Source organism: Kogia breviceps, chromosome 1, assembly GCF_026419965.1.
Source record: "Kogia breviceps isolate mKogBre1 chromosome 1, mKogBre1 haplotype 1, whole genome shotgun sequence".
NCBI lineage: Eukaryota > Metazoa > Chordata > Mammalia > Artiodactyla > Physeteridae > Kogia > Kogia breviceps.
Window position 1 is genome coordinate 149020813 of NC_081310.1, and position 17145 is coordinate 149037957.

At 45.3% G+C, this 17145-nt stretch overlaps 1 protein-coding gene across 1 annotated transcript in view; it reads left to right on the top strand.

Annotated features, from left to right (window-relative positions):
* Positions 1-17145, top strand: part of KANK4 (KN motif and ankyrin repeat domains 4) — a 68786-nt gene that overhangs the window by 16478 nt on the left and 35163 nt on the right. Inside the window, exon 2 of the mRNA XM_059064474.2 lies at positions 13399-13638. The gene's annotated coding sequence lies outside the window, so the exon portion shown is untranslated. The remainder of the gene's footprint in view (positions 1-13398; positions 13639-17145) is intronic.

A 17145-nucleotide genomic window follows, 5' to 3' on the forward strand; every position in this document is an offset into this window, starting at 1 on the left:
CAGAGTCTGTGCCTTGACCCTCAGTGTTAGCACTTGAAAACCTTCAATGAACCCAGGTCCCCACCATGAAATGCCAGAGCCTAGAAGTAGGAATGTGAACACATCTTCCAACAGGACATATGTTTCCCTTTCTCGGGTCTCAGGCTCCCCATCTGTAAAATGATAGAGTTGCACAAGTTAACTGCAAGAGCCTGTCCTGCTCTTATGCTCCATGAATCTGTTTCATGGTTCTGCTTACCTGGGGTCTATTGTACGCTCAGCACGTGATAGACGCTGTGGGCAATGCAGACAGAGCACAAGAGGCATTGCCCCAGCTGTCAAGGAGCTGACAAAATTATTCCGGAAAACAAGCCAACATTCAGGAAACTGCTAGCAGTATAAGACATTATGTAATTATGCCTGCAATCTCAGATTATTGAACCATTTGTGGTGGTTCAATAAAGGAGAAGAAAAACTGCTGTTCTTTTAAAAGAAAAAATAAATACATAAAAGAAGCCGTTTGTGAAAAGCATTGTCTGGCCAGACTTCTCGTCAGATTTGGTACTCTCTCTTCCCTCTCGAAATCAGTCCGTAAATATTTACTGTCGACTAATGGGCCAGGCCCTAGGAACACACACACTCCCTCATTGCAGCCAGAGCTGTATCCAAAACCCAGCCTTCATCTGGTTCCTCTCCTGCTGAAGAACCTTTGTGGATTTCCTACTCTCTATAGAATAAAACGAGCTGACTTCCAGCTCCTGCCTTCTCCCTCCTGGGCTCCCCACCCTGCATGCTAAGCCTGGTGCACTGGTCATTCCTCAAGCCCACTGTACCTGTTTTCATCTCTTGGCTAGAGGGCTGCTTTACCCAGCCTGCCTTGTGAACTTCTCTTCATCCTTCAAAGCCCAGCTCAGATACCACACTGTGATGCTTTCGTGGTCTTCTATCATGCCTTTGCACACCCCTATGACACGATGTGTCCTTGTTTAGGTCTCCACCTCCTGTTTTGAACCATGAGTTCCTTAAAGGGTCTTTATCCCCTGTCTTCATCATCCATGAATCCACAGAACCTAGCCCTGAGCCTGAGCAATAGTTTCTGATGAATGGCTGATTGAATACCATCCATAGAGGCTGATCTTGGAACAGGAAGCTCCCTTGCTTTCTCTCAAGCTGCTAAGCTGTTTAACTCCATGCCTCATGGCCTGCGAAGGAGACTGGATGGTTGAGAAAGCATCACTGTTTCCTCTTTCCACACAGTAGTGGGGACACACCGCCACAAGAGCCTCACTGTAGCCCTGGAGGGGGACTTTCAAAAAGCAGCGGCCGCTGACACCATACCTAGCAGGGGCTGCGCTGAAGGAGACCTTTGTGTTGGGCTTGGTAGGCAGGGGGCTCTGTGTTCCAGAGCACAAGTGTGTAAGTATGTCGGGCAGGCTCCAGGCTGCACACACCCGCCTAGGGCCTGGGCCCCTAACGGCTCCTGCCCTGGGAAGAAAAGGAGGCATTGTGTGCGCTGGCTGCGCTCCAAGGGAAATATTCCTGTTGTTCTTCGGTTTTGAACTGCTCCCTTTTTAAAGGGGAAAAGTCCAGAAGTGCAAATCTCTCTCCCACTCCAACACATCCTGTCCACCAATTCCAAGTCAGTTGCTGCCTTCAAAATATTAATCAATTTGCATATCCATCACTCATTCGTGTGAGTGCTATGTCTTCAAGGAGCACTGCTAGGGGTCAGCACTGTACTGGGCACGAGGGAGACAGCCCTTGTCCCTTTGAGGCTCAGTTCGGGATTGCCGGGTGTCCAAATCCTTGTGGAGCCTGAGCCTGCTCCTTCTCTGGGGCCCGATGGCCCTCTGCAGCTCGGGACTCCGCCTTGAGGCCTCTGCCTCTGCCTGTCCTCCACCTCCACGACCTGGCCCTGCATTGTATCACCTCCCAGAGGCCTGTGTTATCAGGCCACCACCCTACCCCCACCCAGACCTTGCAGGCAGATGTGGTCAGAACCATGGCCCAGTCTGGGGCCAAGTTAGAAACTTAAGCAGGAAGAGTTGATTCAACCCTAGCTCTGCCTTTCACTATCTTTGTGACTTGCACCAAGTTACTCAAGCTCTCTGGGCTTCGGCTTCCTAATCTGCAAACCAGAACAAATGATACCTGGCCTCACACACAGAGCCACTGGGAGGAGGAAATGGTACTGTACTGCCTGGCACCAGGCCTGTCCTGCCACATGGCAGCTTCCAATTAATAATAACCAAACAATGAACAACTATTGAGCACTTACTAGTCTCATCCTTCCCTCAGAAACAACAGCAACCACGGCTTCTGTTTGAGTGTTTTCTACATGCCAAGTTTTGTGTTAAGTCCAGGCATGGCGCCATCAGAACAGCCTCTAAAGTGCTTGGTTCTTTCTTATACCCTTTCATAGCTGGGGAAACTGGCTCCGAGGTAGAGTGATGTGGCCAAGATCACACAGCTTGCAAGCACCGGAGTGAGGAATTGTGCCTATAGGTCTGTTGGACCCCTTCCCAACCCTTCCCAACCAGACAGATGCCCATCACAGGCCTGGCTTCTTGGTGCTGGGACCTAAAGCATCAGCATCTCCTGATAGCTTGTTGGAAATGCAGATTCTCAGGCCCCACACCCACTGAATCGGCATCTGCATTTTATCAAGATCTTTGGGCGTCGTGTGTGCATAATACAATTTGAGAAGCACTGAACTGAGTTTCTAAAGTGTTTTTTGAAGTAAGTTAGAAAAGGACTTCTCAAACTATAGAGCGCATAAAAATCACCGGGAGGGCTCGTTAAAACACTGATTCCTGCCCCAGAGATTCTGATTTTTGTATCCATTGCTCCTTCCATTCTTATTTATTGCCTTCACTTCGTGGGTTCCTCGGTGTAGATGTAGTGGATGTGAGTAGGATCCAGGCAAACTTCTGGCTCAAGTCTTCGCACAAGGCTGCTCATGGTTTATGTATGCAGAGCCATTAAGGGAAATCTGGGCTGGACTTGGGGCCTGCACTGAGTCACTGGCAGCAGCCTCCCTCTGCTTTGGGGGAAACTGCCCCACTGGCAGGGAGGTACATCTCTCTCCTGAGTTATAGGAGGAAGGAGCCATGGATCCCTGCAGCAGCCATACCACCCTCCCTGCCCCCTTTGAACAACAAAGAAAGGAAATTAACTTGTAACCTAAAAGCCTGAAAAATACATCTTTCTAATGGAAAATTTGACAGAGCGATAGATCTGCAAAGAGCATTTTCTCTAAAATTGACATCTGTGTGACTTGACTGCTGCTATCTGGTTAAATAGCAATTAAACAGCTCAAGCAGCCTTGGAACTTTCAAAGATTATTTGAAAAGTAATTGTGTTGTATTGATTAAATAATTTTAAGTTAATCAGAAAGCCACTGCATTCCTTAGTCTATTCATTTGCAAATAAATTTATCTTATTTATAGTCCTATTGCATGCCTCCCAAATGTTGTTTATATGTTGATAATCATCTGATATTTAATGAGCACGGCTGGTGATGGAATTTAACAGTAAATTAGTTTCTTTGCTAAATTCTATCTTGTTCCTTCTCTTTCTGTTTTGACTCCACTGGCAACCTACTTCATAGACAGTTGCAGAACTAGAACCTGAGAGACAGAGAACACCATAGTTAAGAGGTCGGTCTCTGGAGTGAGACATACCTCAATTTGAATTCCAATCCTGCAACTGACTATAGCCTGTGCCCTGAGCCTATCATCTGTGAAGAGGGTATAATAGTACCTACCCAATATGATCATTGTGAAATTAAGCGTTATCATTGTACAATATTGGAGAGTGTCTGGCTAACAATGATATCATTATTATAACAATATGAGTGGTCACTGTTATGAGGATGCTGCCTCAGTTTTCTAATCTGTAAAAATGGGTGTGACAGGGAGTTAAAAACATAAACACATGAGTATTCAAAACTTCTTTGTCCGTAGAGCCTTCGAGTAATTCCCTTCTAGGAAAATTTCTGGCATAGCTTGCTTGGCTGTTACCCCTCCACTATTATATAAGCCAACTGGGGTCATCCAGTGATGAGAAAGCTCTGGACAAATGGAGCCAATATTGGGATTGTGACAAGGATAGAGAGAGATGGCAGAGGATGGGTGCGTAGATGCCAGAGGTGAGGGAGTGAAGATCCGGGCGGAAGGGATTGCATAAGGGATGTTGGGGATCAGAGCACGCTGCTTCTGGAACAGTTACTTTGCTGGAAATAGATACTGAGAATAGCAGAGATAGGAAAGGAAAAATTTAAGACTTTTGCTTTGTGCTAAGAATGCACTTCCCCTTTTGTGTTTTCTCTAGAGACTGCAGTGAAGCTTTGGATTGCCTCCAGTTCATTTTTTTTCTACTTAAATGCTGTTTCTTTGAACACAACCCTGAGCTGTGGCCGGACCATAAGGTGGCCATCTTTACCTCATTTACAGGGGAATCGTGATAGGACCATCCCAGGGCTGAGTGAGGATGGGTAAAGGACTCAGTACAGAATATGTGCTTAATTGCCATTGGCAACTATTTCCATTGCTGTGCCTCATACTTTGTCTGTTGCCAGAAACTGCAAGCAAAGGTCACCAATAGGAGTGTGAACAGTTCTCTGGCTCTCTTTACCAACATCAGGCCATTATCCCACATTTAAACTAGGGACACCAGCCACATTGTTTTCAAAGAAGCCATCAGTTTGGTGCCCTCCAGTGCCTACTGCAGACCAGGGCCGTCAGCATGACATTTATAAAGGAAAGCAGGAGTCTAGAAAGCAAAATCTGACCTTGGCCCTGCTGTATGGTATGGGCAACTCATTGAGCTGCAGTTTCCCCATTAGTAAGTGAAGATGAGGTCCAAAGTCCTGTGTTATGTTTCTCTGCTCCCAACTGTAGATAATCAGCAGGACTGATTGAACATTTGCCACCTTCAAGGCCATGGGCTGGGGCTCTAAAGGATACCCAAAAGCATGAAAGAGGGGCCTCAACTTGGAAAAAAAAAAAAAAGCCCTAAAATCTGGCTGGAAGAAAAGATGTGAGCAGGGAAAAGAATCTGAAAAAGAATACACACACACACATAACTGAATCACTTTGCTGTACACGTGAAACTAACACAACATTGTTAATCAACTATACTTAAATAATAAAATAACATAAAATATAAAAAAAGAAAGAAAAGATGTGAGCATCTTTATTTTTTTTTATTGGAGTTACCTAATGAAAGTCTGCCTTGTCCTCTGCTACCAGTTTGCAACCACTGTGGGGTGATACAAACATGGGATGTCAATTTTGGAAACATCTTTTCTTAGTGACTTTACTCACATTAAAACAAAACGAAACCCAAACCAGAATAGTGTGTGACCTTCCTTTGTATTGCCATGTGGTACTCTGACAACGAACCCTATCTCTAAGGAAAGTTGAGGTTGATAGAAGTTTCTAGAGACCTTCTTCTCTCACTGCCTCTCTCTGGTTCATCTCTAAAGATGCCCAACCTTCCCTCAGTTGCATGCTGCTGAGACTGAGTGCTCACCATCCTTGTCTGACCCACATCACATATGCCCGCTCCTCTCTGGACTGTGCTTGCTAGAGGGCCAGGCGGGGCCTTGTGAAATAATAATAAAAAGCTTTCCAACTTGCCTGAAAAATCTGGAAACATCACTGGCTTCACCCAGGTGTCTGGAGATGGCTTATCAGGTTCGGTTTGGTTTAACTGACTTCGCTGCGCCAAGAAAAATCTTCCTCCCAACCCAGAAGGCAGATGCCACAGCCCACGCAAGCCCTAAAGTGTCTGCACCTGCAGCCTGTGAAGGCTTCCGCTGGATTCTGACCAGGACCGTGATGCTGGGACCAGGGGCTGCCCAAAGAGGGTTGGGTGCAGGGGTGCCCCAGAGCAGAGGGTGTGTATGTGCTTACCCTTAAGATGCTTTCACTGAACTGACCCAGGAGGGAGGAGGGGAGGCTGAATTCCTTGGTTTACTCCAAGTTGTGGTTCCCAAGCCCTTTGGACTGTGGCCCGGTTCAGCCAAGCAAAAGACCTTGTGGCCCACCGAGCCCACTGATTCCCACTTTCCAGTGAGAAAGAATTTGGTAATAACAAAAGATAAAGGGGAAGAAAAAAATAATCGAAATGGTCATGCAGCAAATCCTCAGGACACAACAATCAACAGAAACTCCAAAGAGTAATTCTCCAAGTAATGTAAGTTAATGGAATAGAGCAATTAAAAACCAAGCCAATGCTGATGCTGCATCGTAGCAGTCAAGGGTCACAGTTGCAAACAATAGAACCGATTCTAGCAAGCTTACGTAAAAGAGGAATTTATTAGAGGATGTCAGGTCACTCCACCACCCTCCTCAGAATCACTTGCCTGCAGCCCTTCCTTTTCCAGGGCACTTTCTTCCAATCTGAGGTCTGGCCTGGGTGCCTCTGCTTGCTGAGTTCAGGTCCCATGACTGGGTCCTAGCTGTAAAGGAGTCTGGCACTGTAAATTCTGTTTTCAACCTTGAGGAGGTGGAACTCCTAAGGAAGGAAATAACCCAGACATAGGAAGGGTGTTCACATGGTGTTGGGTAACCCAAAATAGCATGACAAATGTCTTTTGCAGTAATAACAAAGCACCCTTCCTGAGAATTGTGGGAATTCCAGCTCTTCACCTGCATGCATACTACACCCTAGTTCTGCAGTGTTGTTTACCAGTGGATGGAGGCCACACTTTTTTATAGAACAGAGAGTTAATATTCTCAGTAAACTCTAATAAACTAATTTTTGTTTATGAATGCCAAGGTTTATTAATTCTCAATAACTCATTACGTTCCTAATTCCTTATAAAAATGAAATCCCATGTATGAAGTTTCCTTTGAGGGTGATGAAAATGTTCTAAAATCTGATTGTGGACTTTTCAATAACTGGTTCTGGGAATAGTCAACATGTAAAAGAATGAAGCTGGCCTTTACCTTAAACCAAATGACCTCAAAATGGTTCAAAGTCCTAAACTTAAAAGCTAAAGCTGTAAAGCTCTTAGAAGAAAACATTGAAGTTTTCATGACACTGAATTTGGCAAATATTTCATGGATATGATACCAAAGCACAGGCAACAACAACAAAAATAGATAAATTGGACTTCATCAAATAACCTTTGTGCATCAAAGAACACTATCAAGAAAGCAAAAAGACATACTACAGGATGGGAGAAAATATTTGCAAATCACATATCTAATAATGGGTTAATATCCACAATATATAAAGAACTCTGACAACTCAACAACAGCAAAAACAAACAACCCAATTCAAAAATGGACAAAGAACCGATTTGCAAGGCAGAAATGGAGACGCAGATGTTGAGAACAAATGTGTAGATACCAAAGGGGGAAAGCGGGGTGGAGGAGGTGTTGGTGTTGGTGTTGATGGAATGGATTGGGAGATTGGGATTGACATATATACACTAATATGTATAAAATAGATAACTAATAAGAACCTGATGTATAAAAAAATGTGACAGTGATTTTAGGGAAATTATTTTGTCTCCATTTTCTCATGTATGAAATTAAAACTAGGATCATTTAGATGATCTCATTAGATGGATGATGTTTACAGACAAATATCTGATACTTTTTCATCCTGATAAATAAGAACCAAACAAAATTTTTTAAAAAATGGACAAAGAACTTAGACATTTCTCCAAAGAAGATATACAAATGGTCAACAAGCATGTGAAAAGATGCTCAATAATCATTAGTCATTAGGGAAATACAAAACAAAACCACAATGAGATAATACTACACACCTACTATACTTACTAGGATGTCTATAATGATTTTTTTTAATGAGAAAAAAACAAATGTTGGTGAAGCTATGGAGAAACTGGGATCTTCATGTATTACTGGTGGGAATGTAGAATGGTGCAGTTGTCTTGGAAATAGTTTGGCAGTTCCTCAGAAAGTTAAACATAGGGGACTTCCCTGGTGGTGCAGTGGTTAAGAATCTGCCTGCCAATGCATGGGACATGGGTTCGAGCCCTGGTCTGGGAAGATCCCACATCCCGCAGAGCAACTAAGCCCATGTGCCACAACTACCGAGCCCGTGCTCTAGAGCCCGTAAGCCACAACTACTGAGCCTGCATGCCACAACTATTGGAGCCCATGTGCCTAGAGCCCGTGCTCCACAATGAGAGAAGCCACTGCAATGAGAATCTCACACACCGCAATGAAGAGTAGCTCCTGCTTGCTGCAACTAGAGAAAGCCCATGCGTAGCAACGAAGACCCAACGCAGCCAAATAAATAAGTAAATAAATTTATATATTAAAAAAAGTTGAACATAAAATTACCATATAACCCAGCAATTTCACTCCTAGGTATACATCCAAAATAAATGAAAGCAGGAATTCAAACAGATACTTGTACAACAATGTTCACAGCAACATTATTCGCAATAGCCAAAAGATGGAAGCAACCCAACTGTCAATTGATAGATGAATGAATAAACCAGATGTGATACTTACATATGATGGAATATCACTCAACAGTAAAAAGAAATGAAAATTTTGAGGTATGCTACAACTTGGATGGACCTTGAAAACATGCTAAGTGAAATAAGCCAGACATAGGAGGACAAATATTGCCTAATTCCACTTATAGAAAGTACCTAGAATAGGTAAGTTTATAGACACAGAAAGTAGAATAGATGTTACCAGGGCTGGGAGCAAAGGGGAATGGGGAGCTATTGTTTTATAGGTTACAGAGTTATGTTGGAGATGATGAAAATGTTTGGGGTATAGATGGTAATGATGGTTACACAGCACTGTGAATACCACTGAATTCTACACTTACCAATGGTTAAACTGGTAAATTTTATGTTATGTAAATTTTACCACAATTTAAAAAATTAGGTTGTGGCAACGTTTGCACAACTCTGAGTATATTACAGCTATTGAATTGTACAATTTGTATGGGTAAATTGTATGGTATGTAGATTATATCTAAATAAGGCTGTTAAAAAAATCCTTTCAGCTCTGGCAGTCTCTATGATCTATCTATTAATCCGTTTATTTATTCATTAATTCAACACATTTTTGTTGCATTTCTACCATGCCAACAGTTAGGAATAGGGCGATAAATAAAATCAATGCAATCCCTAGCCTTTTCTTGCTTAAAAAACTGTGGGTTTTAAGAAGTAATCATAGCTAACATTTACTGAGTGTTCATTACATACTGAGCTTTGGTACAAGCACTTAATGTACCTTATCTAATGCGGTTCTCACAACCGTGTCCTGAGCTGGGCTCTTCTTGAATAAGGAAATTTGCTCAAGGTCACACAGCCAGGATTTGAACCTGGTCTATCTTACCTTGAAATCTTTGCTCTTAATCATTCATCGTTATATGTGGTAGCTGGGTTCCAGCACCTGGAATTGGGGTATTCCCTGGAGACCTGCCCAGAGACCTGTGTGTCAGGCTGGCTGATCTAGTAGCATTACAGGGAGAGTTAAACTTGAGATGAAATGACCTCTAGGAGGGATTGAGTTTGGAAAATAAGGCCTAAGTCCATGGAATCTTGCACAGCCATTTATAGTAATCATTATAAAGCAGGTATATTTTCTAAATGTTATGTGATTAGAATTTTAAATACAAAATTGAATTCAAAGTTGAATTTATATCATTATGTTACTAGCTAATATATTTATTATTTATTGAACACAGACTGTATACCAGCCTCTGTTCTAAGTTGTTGACATGTATTGTTATCTTATTTAATTCTCCTGACAGATCCATGATGTGTAAGGTGTATTACTATTCCTATTATACCAGTGAGGCAGCTAAGTCACAGAGAGGTTAAATAATTTGTGCAAGGTTACACAGTCACTAGCAGAGCTGGGATTCTAGCCCGGCCTTCTTGACTTGGAGTCCAGACTCTTAGCCACTCTAGAACTTGCTCTTCAATTATGTTAAAATATGCAAAATAGATGGACATGACTCTGCTGCAACTTTCTGGGGAGGGTGTGTCCCCTTATCACCATTGAGGACCTTTCTTTAAAAAAATCTGTTTTTTCTAACTTGTAAGAGAGTCTGTGTCATACCATGGTTAAGAGCAGCACGTTACCTGAACTTGAATCTTGGCGCTGATGGTCTCAGTAACTGGGCAACTGCTCTGAGCCTCAGCTTTGTCCTCAGATAATGGACATAACAATACTACTTTATAGGGTCATTGTGGGAATTAAATTGGCTGGTTTTGGAATGGACCCATAGTGCCTGGTGCAGTGTAGGGTAAATAAATAGTATGGCATTTCGATGTTTTCTAGCATCTTTTTTTATTATTAATTCATGCAGTTAAACATTTTTTTAAATATTAACCATTGGTATTTCTTCATTTCTGAATTGCCTGCTTGTGCCCCTTCATCATTTGTCTATCGACATCTTTATTTAACAGAGTGTTTGAGTCAAAGACTAAGAGCATTCTGGAGGGGGTCTAAGTGAAGGGAGGGATGAGGAGTAGAGGTCTTTTCCCCCGTGGACCTGATGCCTTTCTTTTTCTCCAAGGAGCATTTTTCACTGGTTAGTGCAGGCTCCTCTCTCCCTGCAACTGGCCCTGTTTTGTCCCAGAGAAATTTTCATCTGCCTTAAAGGGTCAATCATTTGAATAGCTCATTCCCACTGGACCCCTACACCCACAGTTCTCCCATGTGTGGTTTCTTTCTCTGTCCAGTGAAGTTGCATTTGGTCAGAATGGCTGTAACCAGTCTAGTCTGAGAGGCTGTTTCAGCAGCACGTGTACCTAAGCAGCGCACTGCTACCCGGCCCTGCGTAATAGCTGACCTCCCTGAGCAAAGTGCAACCGCCTAAGGGACCGCTTAGATAAAGGGCACATTCTTCAGATAGTTCCACCTCTTCTCCCTCTTGCCTGGCGCCATCTTGCCTGACTTAGGTGGTCCACCTTTTTCCCATCATGGGGCAGAAGGGACCTGGGCCATAAAAGTTGGAGGTTTCTAAGTTGCGAAAGGAGTCAAACCTCCCCTCGGCTAAATGATTCCTGCCAGAAAAGTTCTCGTGGATAAGTGTGTTTGGTCGAGGAGAATTTTCTGGGTATATAGGTGGTAACATGAAATTGGCTACTCATATTAAGACATATGCATGTGTGAGTTGTAGGGGTAGAGACATGCCAGTATCCCAGCATGGCAAGGGCCAGAGGCTTTGGAGGGGATTCCCCCCCAAAGAAGCTCAGACTCCCCTAGAGAAAGTTGTTGGTGTTTCTCATGGAGACCTTCCCTAAATGTGAGGTCACCTTCTGCCCGGACAGCACCAGCATTGAAGCTTACGTCCTGGAGTTTGTGTGTCTCCTGCATTCGCCTGCGTGCCCAGTCCAGGCTGCGTGGTTTAGAGGAAAGGGTATTAGACTGGGAGACAGAACATCTGGGTTTGAGTTGAGCCTTTGCCTTTTCTTAGCTTTATACCCTTGGGAACCAACTTTGTTTTTTCATCTGGATGATAGTGGGTAACATTCCTGGTTCACCTCACCTCCCTGCTTGACCGTGGAGTTAATTGAGAGTACTGGGTAAGTGCAAAGACAGAAAAGACAGAAGAATCCCTCCTCCTATTAGAGACATAGGCAGTCAGCACAGTGCCTGAACCTGCATCTCATGTGGAGCTCAGAGAACTGAAAGTGCTACCCATCTTCAGAAAGAGAGCTGAAGAAGGAGGGTTAGAGTTGTGTGTGTGTATGTGTGTGTGTGTGTGCGTGCATGTGTGTGTGTGTGTGTGTGTGTGTGTGTGTGTGTGTGTATCTTCTGTCCTAGCATCTGAGCCAAGCTGATCTATGGCACTGCTCGGGGCTAGTATTTCCTTCCCTCATTCTGCTTGCTGTCTTTTTCAATCTGATGAGAGGCCTGGCGCCTGTTGGAAAGGAGAGGTGCTTTCTTGGTACCTAAGGGAGTATCTGGAGAGGTCACTTGTGTTTAGAGTCGTCGGTATCGTGGATAAGTTCACTTTCACAAACTTTATGGAACATCTAGCCTGTGATCCCGGTCAGGGAGACAGACACAGAGGTAGCAATTAGAATTTAAGTGACACCTGCGGCAGTTGAGGGCCGACAGGAGCAGTGTAAGCAGGAAGGCTGGCCACTGCCCTCGGAGGGGATGCTGAGCAGAGCTTGGGGGACAGGCGGGAGCTGGCCGGTGTTCCTGGAAGAATGTTGGGTGTTTCAAGAAAGGCTCAGCTCTGCAAGGAAGCCTCTCACCATTTTGCCTTGGATAAGGAAAAATGTATCCTGGGAGAGGAAATGAGAAGGCTTACCTCTATCATATAGATAAACCAGAGAGGAAAAGTGGGTGGCTAGAAGGTCATGGGACCTGTTGAAATGGAGAGCTCTTTTTCACTCAGCTTCCTGGTGCAATGTCTTATGCTTCTAGCCGTTCTCTAGCCAATTCAGAGGGGATGGTCGATGATCATTTAAAATCTAACAGAAAGACAGTTTCCTCCTCAGTATATTTTAAAATATAACCTCAGAGTTCAAGGTACATTTCTGATTTTTAAAAAAAATTCCGGTGGTTTGGTCTGTGTACTAGTTAAATACTTTTAGCGGTTGAGAACAGTGAATGGGGCTTCCCTGGTGGCGCAGTGGTTGAGAATCCGTCTGCCGATGCAGGGGACATGGGTTCGTGCCCCGGTCCGGGAAGAACCCACATACCACGGAGCGGCTGGGCCCGTGAGCCATGGCCGCTGAGCCTGTGCATCCGGAGCCTGCGCTCTGCAAAGGGAGAGGCCACAACAGTGAGAGGCCCGCGTACCGAAAAAAAAAAAAAAAAAAGAAAAGTGAATGTTGGTGTTCCATAGTCTTGTCCATCACATCATCCCATGCCTTTCGGTAAATTTGTTAACCTCCGTCTTGAGCAAGATGCTCCAGAGTCTTCCAAGGAAAATAAGAAATTTGATCCAGTGTAATGGGAAGAACACAGAATTCTATCCCCGGAAATCTTCATTTTAATCCAGATTCACTCCTGGGTGAGCCAAGGGAATTTGCTGAGTCTGTCTCATTTTCTTCACCTGTACAATGGGAATGCTCAGCCCTGCCTGGCTGCCTTAAGCTGATGTGAGGCCCTGGATGTGAAGTGCTTTCCAAGTATCCTGGGCTGGATGCAGACAGCACTTCAGGGTGACACTCAGCTCTGGCATCAATTTCAGTGTGGGTTAGACAGGAATCTGCCTCGCCTCTGAGAGCACATCTCGACAGGCAGTGTCTGTAAAGGTCAGAGCTGCTTCGACATGTCTTGCTGATGGGGCTTCATTTCCTAGGACAGCCTCGTTTGGCTAGAGCCACAGAAGGTCAAGGGGATAAGGTCCTCTAATCCTTTTGCTGAGCCTGCATACAGGAGCCCAGATGCTCTCCTGGCCCCATTTTGATTGCACCCACCCCCCCTGTATCTCCTTCAGGTCTAGTAGTGGTGCTGGATTTGCAGAGCCTGGAGCCTCTGTGCCTGCACCTCACACCTGCCTCTGTTCCAAAGAGCTGCGGCTGCAGTGGGCTGGCTGAGACTCTTCACGGCGCCTGCCTGGGATACTCAGGGACCTTCCTCCTCCACAGCTGCCTTCTCCCCGGCTCCTGCACCCGCCCTTCGGAAGTCACTGGTCCGCTCTGCAGTTAGAAGCCCTGCCTGGAGCTGGATCCTTACAGTAGGTACTTCCTTGCTTTTCTCTTTCTGCCAGAATTGGGTGCGTTTTGGTGCTGGGGCATCAGATTCACATAGCGGCAGGAAGCAGAAGCTGCCAGTCTGGCCCCGGGAACTCACTGGTCATTGTTTCTTCTAGCTCTGCCCCGACAGACTTTCAGCCACTGATTGATTAGGGCAACGAGCAGTCTAGGGATCGCTCACAGAAGCTTTGCTTGGCCGTGGGACCCAGGAGGCAGCGGGGGGAGGAAGTTTCTAAGGCAGAGCCTGGAAGAAGGAGATGCACCACTGGAGGGTTTCAGCTCCTTAGAATGCTGAGTTCTCTTTAGGAGCAAATTTATTAATGAGCCACTCAGCTGCAGGGAAGGAGGAGGAAAAGCATAATTAATTATGACCTCCCCACCCCAGATAAACGCCTAGCTTTGGGGGAGTGTGCAGAGGAAGGCGTGCACCATTTCAGCATCTTTAGATGGGTCCCTCTGAACTGGGAGCAGCTCCGGGAACTAACTTTCCGATTGAATGATTTGAGCTTTCTTCCTCTTTCTGCAAGATCCAGTATCAGCTTATTGAGCATTGAATTCCTTCCTGACCCCAGTCCCCTCTTCCCGTGAGCGAAAGGGAAGTCAGTATTTGCTTTTCCAGCAAGGTCACGGATCACCTGACCAAATCTTTAACAGCTGGGGAGCCAGTGCTGCTGTGCTGAACTCACGAGCCATGGGCTCGGGTCCAGCAGCAGAACCCCGCTTTCCGGGAGGAGGTGACTCCTCCAGCTCCAGGCTGTGGCAGGCGGAGGATGCCAGGGGAAGGTAATGTGGTCCCAGCTTTCCTCCCGACGGTTTTCTCTTCTTCATGAAGCTCCAGATTCAGCTGCTGCAGTGCAGGCAAAAATGACAGACACTTGCAGAAAAATGTGGGAACGGAGTTAATGAGATTGTGTTAATGTGTCATTTACTGAGCATGAGTTATCTCTTTGTTTCCTGGGTTGGTGGGAAGTGAGCTGGCTGGAGAACTCGGTTGATGGAATCCTTTTCGGGAGTGCATCTCATTTCCCCAGTGCCTGGACTTCAGCCCTCTTAATGTTAAGCAGTGCTGTCAGATGCCTCCTGCTGTTTAGCACAGGGGATGTTCCCACTTGGAGGCATGGGGCCCTGGAGTGGGGAAACGGGAAGCTCTCATCATCTGGGGAGATCAGTATGAGGTATAAGTAATTTTTTTTCCTCTCTTTCAGAAAGAGCGTTTTGTCTTTGCAAGAGGTCTTGCAGGGATTGACAGATTGCTGTTTGGTGTGCTACCTTGCTGAATATTTGACTTTGTAAGGTTGAATTCTCCAAGTATTCTCATGGCAATAAGGCTGTGCTTTGAGCCAAGCTTTCTTTTTAAGGAAATCCAAGGTGCTATTTATTTTGGCATGCAGCCTGTTTTGGGATGAAATATGGCATTTTTATTATTGCAGAATAAAGAGAGGTTTGAAGAGAACAAACGTACAGAACTAGGTTTCAGTTTCAGGGCTAAGTAGAGGAAGGTTTCTTTGTATTTGGATTTGAGGTGAAAAGTGAGATTGAAAATGGCATCATAAAAAGAATAATTGGGGAGAGGGAGAGGGTGGGGGTATATATTGCCGGAGTTGGTCTGGCCCAGGGAAGTCCACGCTCCTGGGCACAGACCCTGCTGGAACCGTTTCTAATGTGGCCTGGTAGTTACATATGGGCTAACACTGCTGTCTGCCAGCAACTGCCTCTTTGGTGGATTTTGTGCTGGCAGCCTCAGTCCTCACCTCTTTACTGCCCATTGTCTTTGAGAAGCAGTGTGGAGTGATGGAGTCGCACAAACTGTCCTGCCCCTAATTAACTGGGTAACTTTAGATGGGCCACATAGCCTCTTTGTGTCTTTGTTCCTCATTTGGAACTTGAAGATGATCTGCCACATGTTAGGATATAGCTGGGCAGTGGGTGAGGGTGACATGTGGCCACAGAAATGAGTCCTTTAGGAGTTCTGACCTTCACAAGCTAAATAGGGGAGGAGAACTAGAGAAAGATCCAGCTATGTATACTCAAAACATCTAGAATATGATGAGTTCTTGAGAGAGGTTGGGACCTAATTGGGCATTATTGATCCTGGGATAGGCCATAAGCAAATGAAGTTACATAACACCACCAGGTATTACAATTCTGAACACTGGGGATACAGCTTAACAGAACGAGTAATAAATTGCTTCTAAGTCAAAATTTTAAATGCTCCAGGAGGTTGCAAAATTCCATTTTAAAGGGAAATTGTGTCCAACAAAGCTATTTTTCATATTCTGTTGTATTGCAAACAAAGTAGCATGTGTCAATGTAGCATTTAGTCTTTGATTCCACTCCCCTAAACACATCAAACATCCACCCACTCGAAGAAAACCCCCTTAGCTAAATTCAGAGGTGTCCGCGCGAAGGATCATGGGCCAAGGTGGAGAAGGCTGGGGTGCGTGGAGCTGGAAGTGGCATAAGTTGGGCATGATAGTCCCCCCTTTCCTGCAGAGCCCTTTACAGTGAAAGCTCGCTCGGCCCTCTTCAGGGTGTTGGGGTATCAACTAATTAATTTCTGTAGCCTTGGAAAGATTCATTTTAGAAAAATTCAAGTCTAAGAGAACGATTAGAGGTCTCTATAGAGGTCTTTTTAATGAACTTTGACCCCAAGAGTGCTGCAGAATTATCTGAAGCTCTATGATCTGATATATGAAGGGCTGAACTGTAACTCTAACCAAAGGCAGTGGGTGTGATTGAACTCCCCGAGGTGATGGTGAGTTCGTGCAGCCAGAGGTCCATCTGCACCCAGGTGGCCGCCTCCTGCTTAGGAGGAGCTTTGTTGCTTGGTGTCCAGCTTCAGAGAAGCAGATCGCACTTTGGTCAGGAGGACTTACAAGAGGAGCGGTTCTCCTTCTGCACGCCCAGAAGATGCATCACATATACTGGGGGGAAGAGCAGAGAAGCATCAGAACCAGAAACGTTTCCCCTCACAAAGAGAGCTGGGGATCAGTCACAGCATCAGTCTTGTTTACGGGGTTGGAAAAATGTTTACAAATCAGTTCTGTTCCCAGCACAGACTTGGAGTCAACTAGACTTGAGAGCAAATCCTGCTCTCATACTTGCTTGGTATATGATTTGGGGCAGGCCTTCAAACTCTCTCAGCCTTAGTCTCCCTACCTGGAAAATGGGGACAATAATAATCCTCTTGGGGTTATGGTAAGGCTTGCGTGTGGTAATTCGAGTGTGTCAAGTGCTCCGAGCTCTGCCTGTTATTCAGTAGTGTTTTGAGGTGGGAGGAGGAAGGGAGCAGGAGGAGAGGAGAAGCCGTGATGATGGAGGGGCCGTGTGTAGGGTTTGCATCCTCACCCTTTTCTTCCCCAGTTTTCACCTTGAAGCTGCCGGGCCTCTCCTGCCTGCCAGCATCTGGGAGGCCCCACCCCTGGCTGCAGGCTGCAGACCTGGGGCACTGAGATCGGCAGCAGTGACCTCTGCCCAGGAACCTTCTC